Source organism: Triturus cristatus, chromosome 8, assembly GCF_964204655.1.
Source record: "Triturus cristatus chromosome 8, aTriCri1.1, whole genome shotgun sequence".
Lineage (NCBI taxonomy): Eukaryota > Metazoa > Chordata > Amphibia > Caudata > Salamandridae > Triturus > Triturus cristatus.
This window is the reverse complement of record NC_140591.1, coordinates 1,347,871,797-1,347,892,154: the sequence shown is the minus strand read 5'-3', so window position 1 is coordinate 1,347,892,154 and position 20,358 is coordinate 1,347,871,797. Positions and strand designations below refer to the sequence as shown.

General features: G+C 40.2%; 1 protein-coding gene across 2 annotated transcripts in view; it reads right to left on the bottom strand.

Annotated features, from left to right (window-relative positions):
• The window catches only part of NCAM2 (neural cell adhesion molecule 2), a 1,313,898-nt gene that overhangs the window by 1,191,635 nt on the left and 101,905 nt on the right, over window positions 1-20,358 (bottom strand). The window lies entirely within an intron of this gene.

Here is a 20,358-nt window from a genome sequence, read left to right as displayed (position 1 = left end):
AGCTGTTTTTATACAGGTATTGCGGAATCCTAATTTCATATAATCACAATTATTGTCAGAGTGAACCACAAAAGTCAATAAATAAACCGTTGCAGAATCCCTGGTACCTTGGCACAAAGCAGTCAGACTTAGCTTAAAGGCAAAGTGTAAAGTATATATGCGGTAATCAAACAATAATAAAGTTAAAATACAACACAAAAAGAAATCCCAAACCAATCTGGAAACATAGAGTACATTGTAATAAATACAATGTGACCAAAATAAAGAAAATGAATAGATAGAGCAGGAGATATGAAGTTTTACAATTTATAAATGAAAATAGTGGCAAAAACAATTAAGCACCAACCACGGTTAACTGGTTGCTTAGCTCCAGTACATAGATACTATTTGGGCCAGCCATGACGGAGTGCAGGTCAGATTCAGAAGTTTGGTTGGAGCAGGTTGGAGGTTTTACCTCTTTTCAAAAATGGAAGTCAAAATTCTCCAACAAGTCAAGGCAGCTGGTTGTAGCCAAAGAGGCAATTAGAAACTAGTCCTAAAAAGTGCCAACTGCAGTTATCTGGCTGCATTAGACACAGTCAAAGTCAAAAACTAAGGTTGACAGTGATGGAGAATCAGTCGAATCTAGGGACCAGGTTCATTCTGATGGAAAGTTTACCTCTTACTTAGAAACTTTCATCTGGAAAAGTGGTTGTCGACAAATGTTTTTAAAGCTCTCTTCAAGTCAATAGGGTCCAAACCTTCCTCACTTCATAATCCAAGGCATTTCAAAGCTTTGCAACCTGGTGGTGAGAGCTGTGTCAGCCTCAGTACAAGATGTGAGGCCTAGAAGAATAAATCCAACCTTCCCTTTAAACATCTCTTGGTTTCTCAAGTTTTTGCTACCGTCTCACATTCTTAATTATGGCGAACAATGAATTAAAAGCATCGACTTTGAAGAGCTATTCAGTTGGTCCCTGCCTTTTGACTGATGAAGCCTTGTAGTTTCGGGCCTGCTTGGTGTTCTTATGCCATAGCATTTTCAAACACAACAGTGAGATTAGCATCAATAAAATACAGATGTGTATCTGCATAACAGGTAATGATACAAATATGCTTCCTCAAAATCACGTTATGCAAAGAATAATTTCATGCTATTTTTAAATAAAGCATTCTTTTAATTCAATGAAGTAACACCCTTTTTTGTCAGGTCTGATAAGAATCTGTGACCTTGTCACTGAATTGTTTTTTCAGTGGGGAGTCGAAACTTTCACGTTAGATATTTCTTCATGAAGGTGTACTATGTACATATGTCCTAAGATCCAAATAGCCCCTAAGTGTGCTGTCCATCAATACTCTTTATATATCTAGTGCTTGGCGCATCCTATGCAAAACTCTCTCACAAATTATCAATGTCACCAATAAAGAAACACCTAGATACATCCCTTTGCTCCTTGTGAAGTGATGCCTGGGATTTTTAAAGCTTGACACTCCTTTAATAGTATAGAAGTACAGAGGAATTGGGAGTAAGGAAAGTGGGAGTAAGGTCCCGGTTGGTCACCCGCTCAATTATCCTCAATTTTCCAACTTGATCCTGGGCCTCGTTTATCACTTGCAAGGCTAGACACCTGTCCTGGCAGCTTGAACCACCTAATCCTATCTTTCAGCCTACTTTCATCAGTTACTGTCAGAGCCTCTTGGCTAGTAATGAAGAACTTGACAGTGATTCTGCAGCTAACTTGAGAATTTCTAATGGAGGAGTGATAACTATGGCCTTCCTTTTCCAAGTGACTCTGCACCTGTTCATTTTGAGAAACCTTTGAGGGGCCCATTTCTGCCCTATCATTGCACCTCACCTGCTTTAAAGGAATTTTCAGGATCTACATCTTTTACTTTGCGGCCATACAGACATCTGGCAACTTCCACATTTGCCTCATATATATCACTCATATTCCAGAAATATTGTCTCAATCAATAATAAAAATTAAAATGAGCACGTGTGCCACTTACGATTAGTAAGAGGCTGCCCATTTTTATGTTATGGCTGGATAGATTCTACCTGTTAAAACAGGTTCTCTATCAGCAATGAACTCAGTGGCAGACACTGCTCTACTGGGATATGTTGCACAGGGGAGTCTATGAAGTCAATATGTTGTCATGTGTGCCACCAACTCATCAGGACAGAAAGAAAATCTCAGAGAAAAAGTGAAATGTGCTCCCTGTAGCTGCACAACAAAATAACAATGCAATTAGCAAACAAAGACAAGTAAATATGCAACTTAAGACTAGCTAACCACAGCCAATACAAACAAAGGTACTGGAGTGCAAGGATTGTTTCAGAGTGGGACTCAACATGAGAACATGTCAAATAGGTAAAACACGTTCTTATTGTTTCCCATTTACAGACACAAACATTATGGAACACAATGTGTGATCATTTTAATGCACAATCAATAACAGCTCAAGAGGCATAAACTGTGTTGACAATAAAAACCCCTGAAGTGATTTCAACACTCTACTGATTGGCATTAAAAAAGGTCGAGATGAGGTCTAGCTTATTGATAGCAAGGAAGAGATCATTCATTTTGGTACCCATCCTAGAAAACAGAAAAAGCTTTCCTTACCTCAGCTTCATAAACAATTCATTGGCCAGAGACGAAGGTGAAGAACCTAATGGCTAATATGGATAATTTCCTGTCTATGGAAGGCCATGCTTTCACTGTTACTATCAATATTGTGTCTTCCATTAAGTTTCTTTGAAAGATAATCTATCATATCCCCCAGTCATTGCTTATCTTTCTAATAGGTTTTGAAAGGGGACTATCTAATGGGTTCTGATAAAACTCTGTATGTGAGCATTATCAATCAGTCCAAAGTGCTTATAAGTGCAGAATCCATAGCCATTGCGTGTATTCCATAAGAACACCTATAATTTTGGGGAACCCTGTCAACAAGTTAAAAGGGGCTCTCCAGGCTCAGATGTGAGAAAGGTCTCAGCTAGAGTATGTTGCTCCTTATACAAGTGTAGTTGGATTGTTTACAACATAGTCCACTCCTTAAGTGTCACACACACATCTGGAGGTTTTAGGCCATGTTAGATATAGGCTACAATATGGTATGTATATTTTATGTGGACCTCATTGGAGATAGAAATCTTTAATAAATATTGAATTGAATTACAATATGGTACCGATTCCACACATGAGATGTAACCCTTTTTCTTTTAAAACGACGTTGAATCAGCAGCAAAAAAATTACAAAATGTACTGTTTATAATAATGCACCTCCTATTAAAATAAATATTTATTTTATCACCTATCGAACAATTGTCTTAAGGAAATGTCATATGCCTAATTATATAGTATCCTAAACAAGTATTTGTATCAATAGAATTTTAGATGAATAGAACAATCGTACATATAATGTGCAGACTTTCACAATGTCCATGAAACCGCAGCCCAGGACTTCTCTGCCCATCTTCAAGTGCATTCTGGCTGTGCAGAGGTTGATTTTAGTGTTTGGCCTTTACTGAGCCCAATGGGAGTCATTGGCGCAGAGAGGCGGAATTCTGTTCCAGTAATTTTGAGTTTCAATTTCCAGAATGTTTTTTCTTTCATTTTTATGCTTTCTTCTTAAGCACTTCTTCTCTCAAGAGGGTTCGCAAAAACAATCAAAGGAACGCTTCAACAGGAGCTGACATCATCTGTACTGGAAATAGCTTTCTCTCTCGACCTTTTTTGGTTGGGTTGCCAATAAAGGATAGAAATGGAAGCTGCCGTGCAACCGAAGTGCGCTGCAGCAGAAATGAAAGAAAACAAACGCTGAAGCCGGCATACCCGTCCAGATATTAGGCGCTGCTCTCAGGGGAGAGGGCTTTATTTGCCGTGTAGAGGATAAATGACATTTTTCCATCTTGCCATTGTTTGGGTGTCGACGCAGCAACCGCTATTAGCCACTTGGGAGAAGCGTCGTTCGTGTAGCTGTGTCTACCCAGAAAGCTCGATCATTATCAGTCAATTCGGAACAAAAACATGCCAGCGGGGTTGCTTCGGCAAGTGCACTGGATGAGAAGTAAGCTGAAATTATCACAACTGCGTAAACATCACTAGCTGCTTAAGGAATGCTGCGAGCGACGTCCAGCGAAGCTCCCTTATCGAAGCCTCGGCTGCACTCCCAGGACTCCACCGGAATCTTAGGCAGAGTCAAAGTAAACTTTAAAAGGGATCCCAGAAGCAGTGACCTCGCCTTTGCCTATCAACAAAGGATGGCATTTCTCTCCCATTATAATTCAATTCGTGTCTGCAGATTTTCCCATGCTTTACATATCGAGAACAACATATCTATCACGCCTCTTTCCCGCTCTTCGAGGTCAAACAAGAAATAACTTTTTAGAATACCATCTGAAGTCTCTTTTGGTGGCTACTCATTTTGTTAAAAGATTATACATAGCAGTAACATAGTGGGCACGATTCGCATTGCTGTCTAGACATGTAGGGGCAGATTTACAAGCCCCGTACACCACATCTGCGCTGCCGTTGCGTCACTTTTGTGGCGCAGCAGCAGCACAAAGCCAGCGCCATGCTGCGGGGTATTTACAACGGGATGCGTCATGTTGTAAAGCCCTGCGCCACATGAGGGCGTTCCAGTGCAGGGGGGGGCGTTCCGGCGCAGGAACGCCTCCTAAAAGTGGCTGAGTGAAATCTACAAGATTTCACTCAGTCACTTTCACGGCCAGGCTGCGTCAAAACCCTGCGCCTGCTTGAAGCAGGCGTAAGGATTGACGCAGCACGTTAGGCATAGGGGCACCCCGAGCCTTGCTGGAGCTGCATCGCCCTTGCGACATGACTCCAGCAATGCGTCACCTTTACGGCAGCAGATGCGTCACGCATCTGTCTATTCTTGCCCCATGGTGCGTGGCGCAAGAGGTTTCTGCTGTGACGCAAAATAACTGGCGCATCCCTGCTGATATGCAGGGATGCGCCAGTTGTTGTAAATCTGCCCCGTAATATGGTTTACACATGCCAATAGCCAGAGTTGTATTGGGACAGAAAAAAGGCCAGGCTGCCAAAATAATAGTAGCCCCCACTAGTAAGTTAGAAAGCTGAAAAAGTGGCTCATTTTCACATATTGGGGCAGTTTTAAACTTTTAAAAATACGTTGTATACGTGTTTTGCAAGATATGGAAGGCTGGATGGATTAGAACTTGCTGCAGGCAATAGGTTTTTTAATAACAGAGAAATCAGCGGCAAAAACTGGTCCAACAGACCATGAAACAGGTCCACAAGCAGTCAAACAACGCCCACACACTGACCTTGCAGGCCACCGCATCGGGCACTTCCTCATTGACCCGTGGGCCAGTCCCACCCTGCCAATAGCCTTTTTTCGGAGGGCTAAACACATTTTGTACTGCACAAATGTTTTTTGTTGTTGTTTTTTTTGCATTTGTAAAATATTTTACTTACACAAACGTTGTAATATGAGTTGATCTGCATTACATTTCTAGTGGCTTGTTAGTCTGGGCACAACCACGAATGTGTATGTTTTTGGGTGTTGGCAGGCAGGAAAAGAAAGGAGTGCATCCCTTTCTAGTATGGAGATGGTAGGAAACATTCCCAACAATGGTGGGGTTTTAGGAGAAGGCTGCTTCTGCAGGGGAAATACATTCTCTACTGGAAAATAATGCCAAAACATGTAATTTCTCCTTGCGGAATTGTGTAACGCATGCAATTACACTAGTTCAAATGCATTTGAACTCCAAAAGTAATGAAGGAAACGTAATGCTGTGACAGGCTCCCAGGAGTGCTTCAGAAAATTGTTTGTGAAGTTCTAAAATTCTTATATTTCATCCCATTGGGAGTCCGAGACCTTTTGGTGTGTAGTTATGACTTGATTTGCAAAAATGCCCCTTTGCCTCTAGACATCGAAACAATGATGTCACCTATTACTAATCCAACATTCGGGTACTGGCAAAATAAATCAGTTTAGTTTAGCTTGAAGTTTAAGCAAAGATGTAAATGTATTTTCTTCTGTCAGTGTCATGAATTGGAAGGCCCTTGTGTTAATGGCTTCCTCATACTTCTTAGCGTCAGGGTAATAAGCTGCTATATATACGTATATACAGTTATACTTAGGATTATGTTTCCATAGGAAGAGCAGTTTTTGACTTGGCTAAAACTTTGGCGTCGTTTGACTAATCTTGACAAAGTTTTCCCAAAAAAGTCAAGATTGGTTCTATTGTAATGGAAAGTTTGGGGGTGATCCGTGCAGTGGGGTCCGAGAATCTTGGGCGTGAAATAAGTTTGCATTTGTAATATTAATTCCGATAGGAACATTTGGCCACACCTACAGCCCGAACTGCTGCATGGACTTACTCCAAATTTGGCAGGGATGTAGCTGTCAGTTCAAGGAAGTGCCTTTTGCTTATTTTGTGTACATCCATTCAGTAATTGTTGAGAGATTATAATAAAAAATTACAGTGATATCTCTGGCTGCGGATGTTTTGCTGAGGTTTCACGATGAATCGTGAATGCATGCGCCAACAGGAATGCTCTGATTGGCTGGACGCAACCTGAACAGAAAATTGCAGCCAACATTTTGTCTATTGTGAATGGTTCCCAAGGCTGAAAGCCCTCATAAGGCGTCAGGGTGGAGATACTCTGACCCCATGGTTGAGAAATGGGGGTATTATTGACAGAAATTATGTGTCAACATTTTATTTTTGTAATCGCGTGCATTATTCGCGACAACGATATAAGCGCAGCCGCCCGTGTACCATCATGGGGACATTGCGACTATCAACGTCAATGCTAATATTAGTGGAAATATGGAAAAATATATCAGTGAATCATTAATACGCATTGTTATTGAGCTATTGACATTCTGATAAATGTTTTAATAGAGTTATTTACTGTAATGGTTAGAATAATTATATAGTTATATATATATATATATATATATATATATATATATCATTTTGTAAACCGGAATAAAAAAAAAAAAATATATATATATATATTTTGCGGGCTGAAACGCGTTAAGGCGGCGGTGGTGTTGGGCATTAAATAAAAATATTGCACCATCAATTGGGTTAATTTTTTCTGTTTCCTACGGACAATTCTACTTCATATATATATATATATATATACAGTTATTGAATTCCTGCTTTTGTTTTCCATTTTAGTGACGTCTGCGGGGGATGGCGATTACCAATGTCATCGCGATCTCCATAGTCACTGCGAAAAGATGAAATAGGTTTTAGAGATGGTTTTTAGAGAAACTCTCTAGAAAAACATGAGTTTAGAGAATACTGTAAGATACCCTTAGTGTTTAAAATACTGTAGTATGAGTGTACATGTATTTTAGTCTTTAGGGAAAAAGCGTGATCGTCATAATTAATCACTTCACCCCGACATCCCGAATAACCACAAAACTGGAAAATAGTGCAATGTTCAGAATGGATTTATTTGCATATCATTTTTGGATGTGTTGGTGCCCAGTGAATGTCTGCTTTTGTTTCATGCTTTCACAATGTGTCCTGGGGAATCACGATTACCTACGTCATCACTGTCTCCGGAGTCACTGTGGAAACACAAAATAGGGTTTAGAGATGGTTGTTCTAGAAATACACTAGAAAAACATTAGTTTGAAGTGTTCAGTAATAAACCCCTATGGCCCAATTCACAAAGGTAAAGTTAGACGAAAGTCTAACTTTACGACTTTCGGTAGTCACAAAGGGCGTTTACTGCTCGTAAATGCCCTTTGTGAATTCCAAAAGTTGATCTTTATGACTTTTGGTATTTACAACGAGCATTTACGAGTAGTAAATGCCCTTTGTGAATACCGAAAGTCGTAAAGTTATACTTTCGTCTTATTTTACCTTTATGAATTGGGCCCTTAGTGTGTAAAATGCTGTAATATGTGTGCATATATGTGTTTTCACTTTATGGAAAGGCGCAATTATTATCGTTAACAACATTGTCACGACTTCTTGCATAACTGCGAAAACAGAAAATAGGTCTTAAAGAAGGATTTTAAAAAAACTTGGTACAAAAACATGAGCTTCAACATGTTTAAAAAAACATGTATATTGTAATATGTGTAATGCAATGTTTAGAATTGATTTTTTTACATGTTATTTTTGGATGTTTTGGTGGCCATTGAATGTATGCTTATGCGACGTGTCTGGGGAATCGCGATTACCAATGTCATTATGGTGCCCGGAGTCACCGCAAAATGGAAAATAGGTTTTAGAGATCGTTGTTCTAGAAATACACTAGAGATAAATGAATTTGAAGTGTACAGTAATAAACCCCTAGTGTGTAAAATACTGTAATATGTGTGCATATAAGTGTTTTCACTTTATGGAAAGGGCACGATCGTCTCGGTTAACGATATCATCGCGATGTCCTGAATAACAGGGAAAACGAAAAATAGGTCTGAAAGATAGTTTTTAAAGAAACTTAGTATAAAAATATGAGTTTAACTATGATTTGAAAGAAGCATGTATATAGTAATATGTGTAGGGCAATTTTCAGAATGGATTTTTTTTACACATTATTTTTGGATGTGTTGGTGGTCATTGATTGTCAGTTTTTTTCCCCGTTTTGCAACCTGTCTACGGGGTTCCCGACGTCATCAGGAATATAATTTTTTTTTTTTTAAATACAAAAAACCCTTATTAATCCACTGGAGAAAATACAAGCTTATAAAAATACCCCTTTTAATACAATTTAAAAACCTTACAAATTTAATAAAAATAATTATAGATTACATGGACATTGTAGTTCGGAAATAGAATTTGAAAAACCTTAGAAATTCACTGAAACAATGAAAGGTAGTAGGGAGGTCATAATGAGAATTTAGCTTTTAAAAAACATCGAAATTCACTGAAAGAAACCAAAGGTTACAGTGGTGGAATAGTTAAGAAATAGAATTCAAAAAACCTTAGAAATGTACTGAAAAAATCAAAGGTTATAGGGACATTATAGTTAGTGTGATATTTCACTTGTACAAAACCAGAGAAATTCAGCAAAGATATTTAGTTGAGCTAAATATAACTCGCTCCCTGCAATGCACTGCTTATGACCTCACATATTACATCACTCATGTCATTGTCAATGACATCACTAATGACATCACTGATGACATCTCAAATGACATCACTGATGACATCATCCAGTGACTGAATGTTTTTGTAATGTTTATGAGGGCTAAATATATATAATGTATGTAGGGTACACAGTTCCTAGTGAAGTATGTGTGTATATGTAGGTCAATGACTGTTCTGCAGGCTACGCTGGGAGCATGACTCTGCAGGAACAACTGCGCTCACACACCTAGACAAGTGTCATGCTTCTTCATAGGGCACTTGCTCCTAGTCGGGCCGGCACTGCAATGCCTGACGGGCACCCACAATTCTTTGCCGGAGATCTCATCTGCCGTTTGGTGAAGTGTGGATGTGGGGGCTTAAGGAGTAGATCGGTGTTAAAGTGTGATGTTAAAAACGGGATAAAAGGTACTTCTCAGGAAAAACTTTAACAAACAAGTTCTCTTCCTATATTAAAATATGTGATGCTATCTATTATCTTATAGTTATATGTCAACATGTTTCTAGCTTTTGTTTAGTCATAACAATGATCTGGTAGCTATTCGTCAGGACCAATATTTACCTAATCCGCTTTGTCATTGGAGTTTTAATGTATAAGCTCATGGATTTGCTCCCAATCACACATATCTGAATTTTGGTATAGTTTTTTTATATACAATCAATCTTCCGAGTCAGTACACAAGGGTAGGTTGTCCAGAGAGCCGGTCCTGACCAAACTCATGCAAAGGATGTGCTATTGTACCCAACTTGAGGAGTCTCGTATTTTACCCGATTGGGGTCATCACCAAATATGTTTTTTTAGAAACCAATACCAAAATAAGGTATGTGTGATTGGGAGCAAATCCATGAACCTATGCATTAAAACTCCAATCAAAAACTAGAATAGGTAATATCGGTCCTGACGAATAGCTATCAGATCTTTGTTATGACTACACAAAAACTAAAAACATATTGACCTATAGCTATCTAAGATAACTAAAGTTTAATAGATAGCGTCACATATGTTAATATAGGAAGATAACTTGTTCATTAAAGTTCTTCCTGAGAAGTACCTCTTATCCTATTTTAACTTCACACTTTTCACACATAAACAACAATTTACTCCTTAAGCCCCCACATCTGCACTTCACCAAACGGCAGACAAGAAGATCTCCGGCAAAGAGCCCCCATTGTGGGTTCCCGTCAGGCATTGCAGCGCCGGCCCGATGAGGAGCAAATGCCCTATGATGAAGCATGACACCTATCTACGTGTGTGTGGACATTTGTTCCTGCAGAGTCATGCTCCCAGCGTACCCTGTAGAACAGTCATTGACCTACATAGACACACATACTTCACTATGAACTGCGTACCCTTGATACATTATCTAGATTAGTTGGAGCATGTGTGCTGGAACTTGGTGTGCTCTAAGTCGCTCCTTTTTGTAAGACATGTTAAATATATATAATAAGGTGTATTGATGAATCAGTGTCTGTTTGAGTGCCTGTTTAGATGATTCAGCAGGTGCGTGACTGAATCACACACAAGTTAGATTTACTATTCCATTCTCCAGTTTGTGCAACATTATGGAAAGCGTTGGACTCAGGAGGGGCTAAATGTACTGTTCCCACTCCAGTCTGTGCAACACTAGGGAAGGCATTACAGTCAGGAGGTGTAAAGTTTACTAATCCCACTAAATTTACTGCTACAGTACAGAAAGAGTACTTCACTTTCAACAGATAACATATTATAACAACTCTTTCAAAAATATAAAATTCTAAATTTAAAAACTAAGGGCCTGATTTGGATGACGGGCGGAATTCCTTCTGCCTGACACCGACTCGGTTGTGGGACCGACCAATACCCGGTCGGCAGTCCCAACTGCCTCATTGTGATGCGACCGAACAGTGGTCGGTTGCATTTCTACATTTCACTATGGGAGCATGCATTACAGCCGTAAACCACTCGTAATGCATGCTAATATAGTGAAATGGGAGGTGTGGTTCATCCCTGCATCTTGTGGCAGGTGCCAAAAGGTGCAGGGATCAATGGGGGGCACCATAGTTGCCCCCTTGGCCTTCAACCGGAGGCCATGGACCAAAGGGGGCCCTGCTGGGGGCCCCCAAACACGCTTTCTGACATGGTTTCCATGTCGGTCAGGCCGGTATGGAAACCATGTCGGAAACAGTGTATTGTAATCTCAAGGATGGAAAGGCCCTTCCTTGAGATTACTGGCCGGAGTCTGACTGACCATCAGGCTCTCTGAACCTGTCGGGACCCAGCTGAAATGACTGGCCGGTTTACTTTTCGACCGCCTATATCTTAGTTAGGCGGTCGGAAAGTAAACCGAGGAGCCCATTACGATGCAGTTCAGAAAGCTCCGACCGTTGGAGCCTTCCCAGCTGCATCATAATCGGCGACTAAATGTCTAAATTTTAACAACAACAAATAACTCATAACATAAATATTGACATTTTCTAAGCATTATTAACAATTAAGACAAATATTATTAATGCGATTAAAATACCACATTATATTCCCACAAACATAATAGCCAACAATTAAAATGTAATGGAAATAAGCAAAGTATAACACAGTTAACATATCAGAATAATAAAAATAAACAATTTTTCATAAATTAATACATATTTTTTAAGTTATGATTATTTACCTAATTTCCCATAGTATTCCTCTACATAGTAAACAACAAACACCAAAAATACAACTTAGCAAATATTATAATTTCACAGTTAACATAACTAACAATTAAATAATTAAGAAATATTTAATTATCAATAAATTAATCCTTAATTAACTTCCCACCCTGTAATCTTAAAAACACAACCCACACCCAAAATATATAGTAAAAAGTATAATAAACAATATACATATTTATTTACCAATTAAACAATTAATAAATAACAAATTATTAATTAATTATAATTATTTACCTTTCAACCCCTTACCCCTACAAATTTAACGTTCCACACCTAAAATATAATGTAAAATATATCTTAATAACACAATTTACATAATTAATGATCAATTAAATGATTATTAATAATTACATTTAATTATTAATTAATTATAATCAATTTTCTTCCCGCCCTGTATCCCTACAATACACACAACCTGCACCTAAAACATAACTTAAAAAATAAACAAATATGCAATTTTCATAATTAATTATCAATTGAATAATTAATCAGAATTAAAAATGAATTATCAATTAATTATAATTAATTTACTTCCCACCCTGTACCCTAACAAACCCCACAACCTGCACCTAAAACATAAATTAAAAAAGAAATTAGTTACATATTAATTATAAATTAAATAATTAATAATTAAAAATTAATTAACTAATTATAATGAATTTAATTCCCACCCTGTACCCCTACAAACCCCACAACCTGTTACAAGGCTAAAGATTACAATAAACATTACACTTAAAAACAACTGAAAATGTACATACAAAACATTAACAGTAATTATGCAAATGATTTATAATATACCAATAAAACATATAGTAACATACTTAAAGATAAAAATTAGATACTATTAACAGCGATATTTTTGCAAACAATATAAACAATATCGATATTTTTAACATCAATAATAACAACTTAGGACCCAATTTCTATGTCGGGCGGAAATACATTGTAGGAGAGTAGGATCTGCTTCACATGGTTACCCCCACTTTTTGCTGGTGTTTCACTGTTTTTCGACTTTAGTCTGGCTGGGACCCTGCTATTCATGGCCCCAGCCTAGCTGCTTCCTCTCTAAATTGATTCCATGTACTTTAGGCACACTCCAGATTGGATTCTGGGGTACCCTTGCGAGTCCCTAGTATATGGTATACTATGTAACCAGGGCATAGGTACCCCAAGGGCCTACCAGGGGCTGAAGCATGTATTATGCCACCCCTGGAAAGCCCTCCAAAATTACACCACAGGTCTGCTACTGCAGCCTGGGTAAGGTGATGCATGCACCCCTTACTGAGGTAAAGGTTCACTATACCTCACCTAACACTGCACATAGAAACCTATCAGTCACCCCTATGGCAGGCCTTATTAATCCTGAAGGCAGGGTGCTTGGTTATATGTGAGAGGGTGCCCACGCATGACCTGAGCCCCTCTGCAGCCTTCAGAATCTCTTCTACAGGGTTGTCAGTAGTGCAGCCTGACCATATACTCTTAAGCGCATTATATCTTAAACGGTTACTGCTAACTTTGGACTGGCTGCACGGAAACATGTCGTGTTTGGTGGCAAACAACTTGGAATCATACCCCCACACCAGTAACTGGTGTGGGAGTATGATCCCACCCTTCTAGAGGGAGAGACATGGCATCACTGGTATACCTGGTAGAAACTTAACTGAGCACTGGCATCACAAAATGGATGCTGCAGTCACAGACACAGGTCTGGCCTCCTGCTGCTGACCGAAACTCTGGCAGGGGAGGCCTGGACAATAGGTTTCCTGTCACAGAGAGGTGTAACCACCTCCCAGACAGGATGATGTTTATTGGGGCTGGGTGGGAGGACTCTCAGAATGCTTTGAAGTCCTGCACTGGGGGCACATTCGGTGTCCCTGTGCATAGTCCAGCTCAAACCAGTTCAGGGGCTTCCAGCCCCTGCTCTGGCATGAAACTAGACAAAGATAATGGGTGTAGCCACCCCTCTTTCCAAACCCTCCCATAGGTGGGTCCCTAGAGTTAGTCCAACCCCTTACTTAGGTATAAGTAAGGAACCCCTGGCAACAGGACTGGGCGAAACTCTGAAGATGAATTCTGGCACTTTGACACTCTATTAAAGACTAGAGGACTGAAGAAATCTCCCTTGGGGTGAAGGAGTGACTCCCCTGCTTGACAGGCACCAACAAAGCATTTTGCCAGTCTGCATCTCTGAAGCTCCCGCCGGACTCCGAAGTATTTGCAGCCCAGGAAGAGGATTTACAGACATCACAGAGGCTGACCCAAGTCCCCAGAAAAGCTGATACAAACAGCCCTTGTGAGTAGTGTGGAACCGGAACTCCTGGTCACAGTGTACTCTTGCAAGTGCATTGACTTCTCGACATTTCTTGAAGTCGTGCTTTGGGTTGCTTGTAGCCCCCACCTTGAGCAGAAAATCCACTGAAGATTGTCAGCCTAGTCACCCCGAATGACCCGTGGGTCACCATTTTGTGATTCCTCTTGAGGTCCCTTTGCGATCCCTGGTCCGTCAACTGGTGGGTCCCTGTGAAGGTAACTTTGATTTTCTTTGGGCTTCCCTGGTTGCTCCAGACGTGCCCTGACTCCCTCAGACCTTGCTGGTCTGTACCGAAGCATCTTTCTCTTTGCATGGGTTGCTGTTGCCAAGGCTTGTTGTGTCCAATCTGGGCACCGACACTGCTGTCCTTTGTGGGACAGCTCAAATCCAGTCCCTGGTTGTCCTTGATGCCTCCTGGTCCTCGTGGCTGAAGAGTCAAGCTTTACCTTCTTCACCTGAAATCACCCGACATCGATGGGCATTCACCTATCGTGCCGCTGGTCACTGGCTAGTGACCCAGACTCAGTCCCCTCTCCTTTCAGGTTCTTCTCGACTTCAAGCCAGACTTGGATCACTTCGGACACTTCGCATCTTCCCAGCAGCAGCACTTCTTTGCCAGCTCCCATTGAAAATGACGACGCGACCCAAAACCATTTAACATCTATGCACCCGGCTTCCCTGGGTGAGGTACCACGAGTATTCCGGTGCTCCCGTGGGTGTTGACCCTAGAACTTCCTAATTCTTAAAGGGTTTGGTCCTGACTCATTTCTAAGTGTCCCTAATCTTTAAAAATGTAGCTGTGACTTTCCCCATAGAAGCTAACGGGAGCTTGCGGCTGTGTTCTCACACTGCACATGGCCCCCGTGGGTCGCCTGTGTCACTACCTTGGGTGGTTCCTTGGGGTCCCAGTGATTCTACAGGCTCTAGGCCTTGTGTCTAGTTAAGTTGTGGTTCTTATACCACTATTTTAGTATATGTTTTGGCTCGCCCCTTGGGCCTGACGTGTATTTGTGCCATTTTACTGCTATATTTGAAGTGTTACTTATGTGTTTTGACCTCTAGCCTCATAAAGAGACTAGGGTGTGTTTAGAAATAAATACATATATTTTATATATATATACCTGGTGTGGTTGTCTTACATTTAGCCATTCAAGAGATTATAGACTGGTAAAACAAGCTGCTTTACATTCCTTCAAGACTTAGCCTGAAGGCTGCTCTCCATAGCTACCATTAGGATAGCTTTCAATAAAGGTTGTCTTTAACCTATCATCAATAAGGGGTTGTTTTGACTGGTACAGGGTGCCCACTATAATTAGTGGACAGCATATACCAGGCCAACTTCTCACAGACATCAATGATTTTTCCTCTGACCCCCGTCTAATGATGCTGGCGGTTGGAGTGAAACCCGCGGGGGAATTCCACTGCGCTTCCAGCTGGCTCAAGGAGCCCGATGGAGCGTTGGAAGGATCCATAATCCCATAATGACGGCAGAGCCAGCCTCGGTTCTGCTGTGGGGTTTATAATGTCACTTTCCAACAGCTTTTCTATGTCAGCATGTCTGAAACGCTGTTGGAAAGTGACTTTAGGGACCTCGAGCAGTCTCTGCAACGGGGTCTTGGGTCACCTATGGTGCCCCCCTAAACATTCCTGCACCATGTGGCAGTCACTGCATGGTGTCTGCTACACGGTGCAGGGATGTTTAAAAACATCAATTTTACAATAGCAGCTTGTGCTGTGGGCCTTTTCCATCCACCACACAAGCTGCCATTGCAAAATGGATGTTTCCATCCAAAATTTGCGGTTAGAACCACCAACCTATGGTCGGGCAGTTCCAATCCACATCGCATCCGCCCGACATCACAATCAGGACCATAGATATTTTTTACAACGATATTATTACTTTAAAAAATCTATATTCTTGTCAATGATATTCCTGCATCACGATGTTTGTGGATCATGATATCAAAAACTTGCTATTTCTGCAACTCAATATTTTTTACTCAATATATTGTCTGAGTACTTAAAACTGTAAACTGTCCTTTGACATTAATGAGCTCAGCTTATTATCTGCTTATACTAATAAAGTAACTCGTCCAGTCACAGTTTCATCTTGGATTCACTTAAGACATGGTACCTCTCTATCATCAGAAATGAAATACTACTGAGCAATGAAGTAACTGCATGGTATTGCATGCTCTTAATTGTAAGTAATTTCAACAATGGAATGCTTTGTGGACAAAAGCCAGTACCTATTTCAGTTTTTGTTTTCAAATTAAGAACATGAGTCACTATAATAAATGTACAAAAAAAATGTAACAGCTAAAATGCATATTAGAACATTGGAATGTTGGAAGCTCCATTGAAAACAATGGAGTGCTCAGGGCTTATAATGGCTAGTATAAGCCCGGAGCTCCAACATTCCAATGTTTTCTTTGTTCACAGATCTGGCTGTGAACAAAGGCTTCAGGGAGCCTGAGGGGATTCGAATCCCCTCGCGCTCCCTGAAGGCTTCGTTTTATTTGTTAGAACATTCTGCCCTCTAGTGGCAGAATGTTCTAATAGCCTTATAGCCCTTCGTAGCAGGGCTATACCGGCTTTTAAAGTCCCTCTGCTTTGTTAAAGTCCCTGCCTTCGGCTCGGGCCTTTAACGATGCAGCGGGCCTTTAATAGCCGCCGCTACGGTGGGCTATAAGGCTATAATCTACACTCCTTCATACCTTGGATGAAATAAATATGAAAGGAATGTGACACACATGGAAACTGATTCCACTAGGCTTATGGCTGTGTTCCATTCTGTTGTAGCAAGAGGATACAAGTAATTTAAGCCAGTCAATGAACGGGTCTGCATGGATGAAGCTATTACATCATTTGACCGCGTCAAGACGTTCCGAACTGATCCTATTATTTAAAGAATGAAGAAGAAAGTCTGATTCACAACATGACGTCCTTGTTTATCAGCATTCAACTGCAGTTGAAGCCTCAAAGTGCACGGATTGCTACAAAATACTTGCTTTGTAGAAAGCCAACGCATTATCTCATTCACAAAATGTCAATGTAGAAGCGTTACTGATGTAGTTACACTAAGCAGTGTTTGTTACAGCTGCCATTTTCCAAAGTTACTCACTGACATGTACTTGGCGGCTCTCCCAGCACAGAATACCGATGTGTGGATTAAAACTACTTTGCATTCTGATCAGAGGCACACTAGAGCAACATGACAAACACGAATGTCTAAATAGAAGACAAAGGCCTACGGAATTTTCTGAAAGATCTGTGGATTGCACCAAGCCTTGCTTACTACACTGGTGAAATGAGCCTTTGGGGTAAAATTACTAAATAATCTGAAAAGCAGCTGCATGGAGTTTTCGAATGGAAAACAGATACAAAAAGGAGGGATGAATCCCTGTTTCAAGACTACATTAATTGTAAAATAAGAGACTTAACATAGTCACAGAATCGTATTAGACTCAATCAATCAATCAGTAGTTTTTGTAGAGCACTTCTTGTCAACCGTGAGGGTATCAAGGCACTACCAGGGTCTTGCAGATTGGATTGTTTGCTTTGAAAAGTGACAGAATACTATAATTCAAATCATATGTTTTCAATATTATTGAGAAAAACAAATAGAAATTATTTAATGGTGTGTTACGTTTGCTAATAGTTTTAATAAAATGCCAGCATAGGCCCTCATTACGATGTTGTTCGGACCTCAACCGATGGCTTGTCGGTTGCGGTCCGAACTGCATTTACTGCTGCATTCCAACCAAAGCATTAAGAAGCGTCTGGTCGGAGGCAGCATTTGGAGGGACCGACACCACTTTCCGACGAGCCCATGGAGCCCGTGAGTCGGTCAGAAACTCCACAAAATTCCTTATGGATGGCGTTTCCGCATTCAGGATTATCATGTCGGAAAGCGACATTGGGGGCCCCTAGCAAGCCCCCTTTCACTCCTGGCCCTCAGCACCTGGGCCTGGGGGGCACATATGGAGCCTGCCATACAGTGCAGGGATTTTCACAAACTCCTATTCTTTACGGGAGCTTATTCTGCGGGCGATGTCTGCCCGCCACACAAGCTCCCATTGAGAAATGGGAGTTTTGCGGTCAGATTATAATACGGTGTGCGGAACCGCCGAACTATGGTTGGGCGGTTCCTCCAACAAAACGGTGTCAGTCGGAGGCATCTCCGACCGACATCGTAATGAGGGCCTTAGGGTTTTAAAAGCTGTATTGTAACCCCAAACGTCATAACATAAGTTAGTAACATTATTTGGACGCGGTAAATTCCAGAGCTTTTTTGTTTTTGGCGTCCTTGTCTTCAGACCTAATGGAGTTTGCTTAAATACTGCAGAGGGGCAGTAGAGTGTGAAACCGAAATGAACCAATGTTAAAGTTGAAGAGGAGGACTCAAACGTTATGCACACATCATAGGGTAAACAAGATTAGATTATTTAAGAACGAATTTTGTATCAAAAGTATTTTCAATTTGATTCTTTTTAATTTTTAACAATAATTAGAAAGCAGATCACGGTAAAGGTAATAATGGTTTAGGTGTAAGAAACACATTTGTGATATTCTTACTCTCTTTTGCACTGTCCACGTCTCTATGATACACTTATTTTTCCTGTTTCATGGATGGCCTACACAAAGGTTGAACCCCCTTACTTTCACTGCATCTTTTAATTTGAGCTTTGACTGGTCCTGTCTTTTTTATTGTGTCTTCACTAAATTCTATCATACAAGGATGTACTTTTCACGCCAGGCGGCATACAATATGATGGCATTGCATACTGACCTGTGACAACATCGACTAACATGTTGTTGTGAAGGTAAGTACTTTGAATTTAAAAATATAAAAAATGTATGCTTCCCTATATAAACGTATGCAGTGGCGGTCATTTTTGCGGACTCGTCATCCTTGCTGACTTCGATATTGTGACAACCATCCATGCATCCCACATACTGAGCAACATCTGCTTTAAATATTCTAATAGTCTAATTCCATGAAGCATACCATAGAAAGAGAAACTCACTAAATACACATTGTCAATCCGATATCTAGCGAGAAACAAAATCTAAAACATTAATGTTGTAATATTTCTGTCATGAAGTAAAACTGAATTCTATCATCCTGGGATCATTATTAATCCAACCTGAATACCCCAGTATTAATGAAAGAAAAGCAAGATTGGATCAAGATCATCACGTCAAGAGATTATGGATTGCATATAACAAGCAAAAAAAACAAATGTTCAGGACCAGACCGCATTCTTCCCGAACTATAGAATTTGCTACTTTCACATAGCTCCCTTTCATCTACTTTTCAATGAATATTTCTGCATCTTGACAAGGGGCAGATCATTATTCTATGCAAACTAGGAAAGGAGCATAGATTCCATCCCTCATATTACCCTATTTTCCTGCTGAATGATGATAGTAAACGTTTGGTGAAAATAATTGTGAATAAAATGCAAGATGTAGTTAACAGAATAATTCCTTCATATCAACAGGGTTTTTGAAGGGTATTTATCTGGAGCAAATCATTATTGCATTCATCTCCTGGATAGACAGGTCCATTCTTCTGTCTCTGCCCGGCTAGCTTTATAGGCAGACCTGGAGAAAACCTTTTTCCATTTAGAGTGGGATCATCTTTAGTATTTCCAGGACAGTTCCTCAATCACCAAAACGTTCATTAGCATTATACATGAGTTTTATAATAGTCCTAGGGACAGAATTATTATAAATAGAGAACTAAGTAAACAGTTTCACATTTTGAGAGGTACATGCCAAGGCTGCTTCATTTCACCTATGTGCCTTCTTTATCCATTGACTCCTACTTTCTTGAAAGGAAATATCTCAATTAAATCTCAGTTATGTGCCAGTGACCTGTGAATCCTAACCTGCAGTGCTGTAAAATCTGTTTAAAGTAAACTATTTTTAAAATATTTAAGTGATTAGAAATATAGGATCTTAAACAAAATCCATACTTATCATTTCTGGGCTGGGTTAATTTAATAAGAATGGTGATATTACTAAATCAGCTCTTTTTGCTCAAACATTTCCCAGTCTACATCACAGTTAGTATCACTGTTTGGTGCACAGTTGGAATCCTGATCTGACTTGAATTTTAATTTGAGATCCCAAGGTTCTTCCGCTCTCGCTTGGGTGGACCATCATTCCAGGTGGTGGCTTTGGAATAACCTGCCTCTAGTTCTGCGTCAGGAGCAGGATCTCCTCAGTTTCAAACGCAGCTTAAAAACTTGGCTGTTTG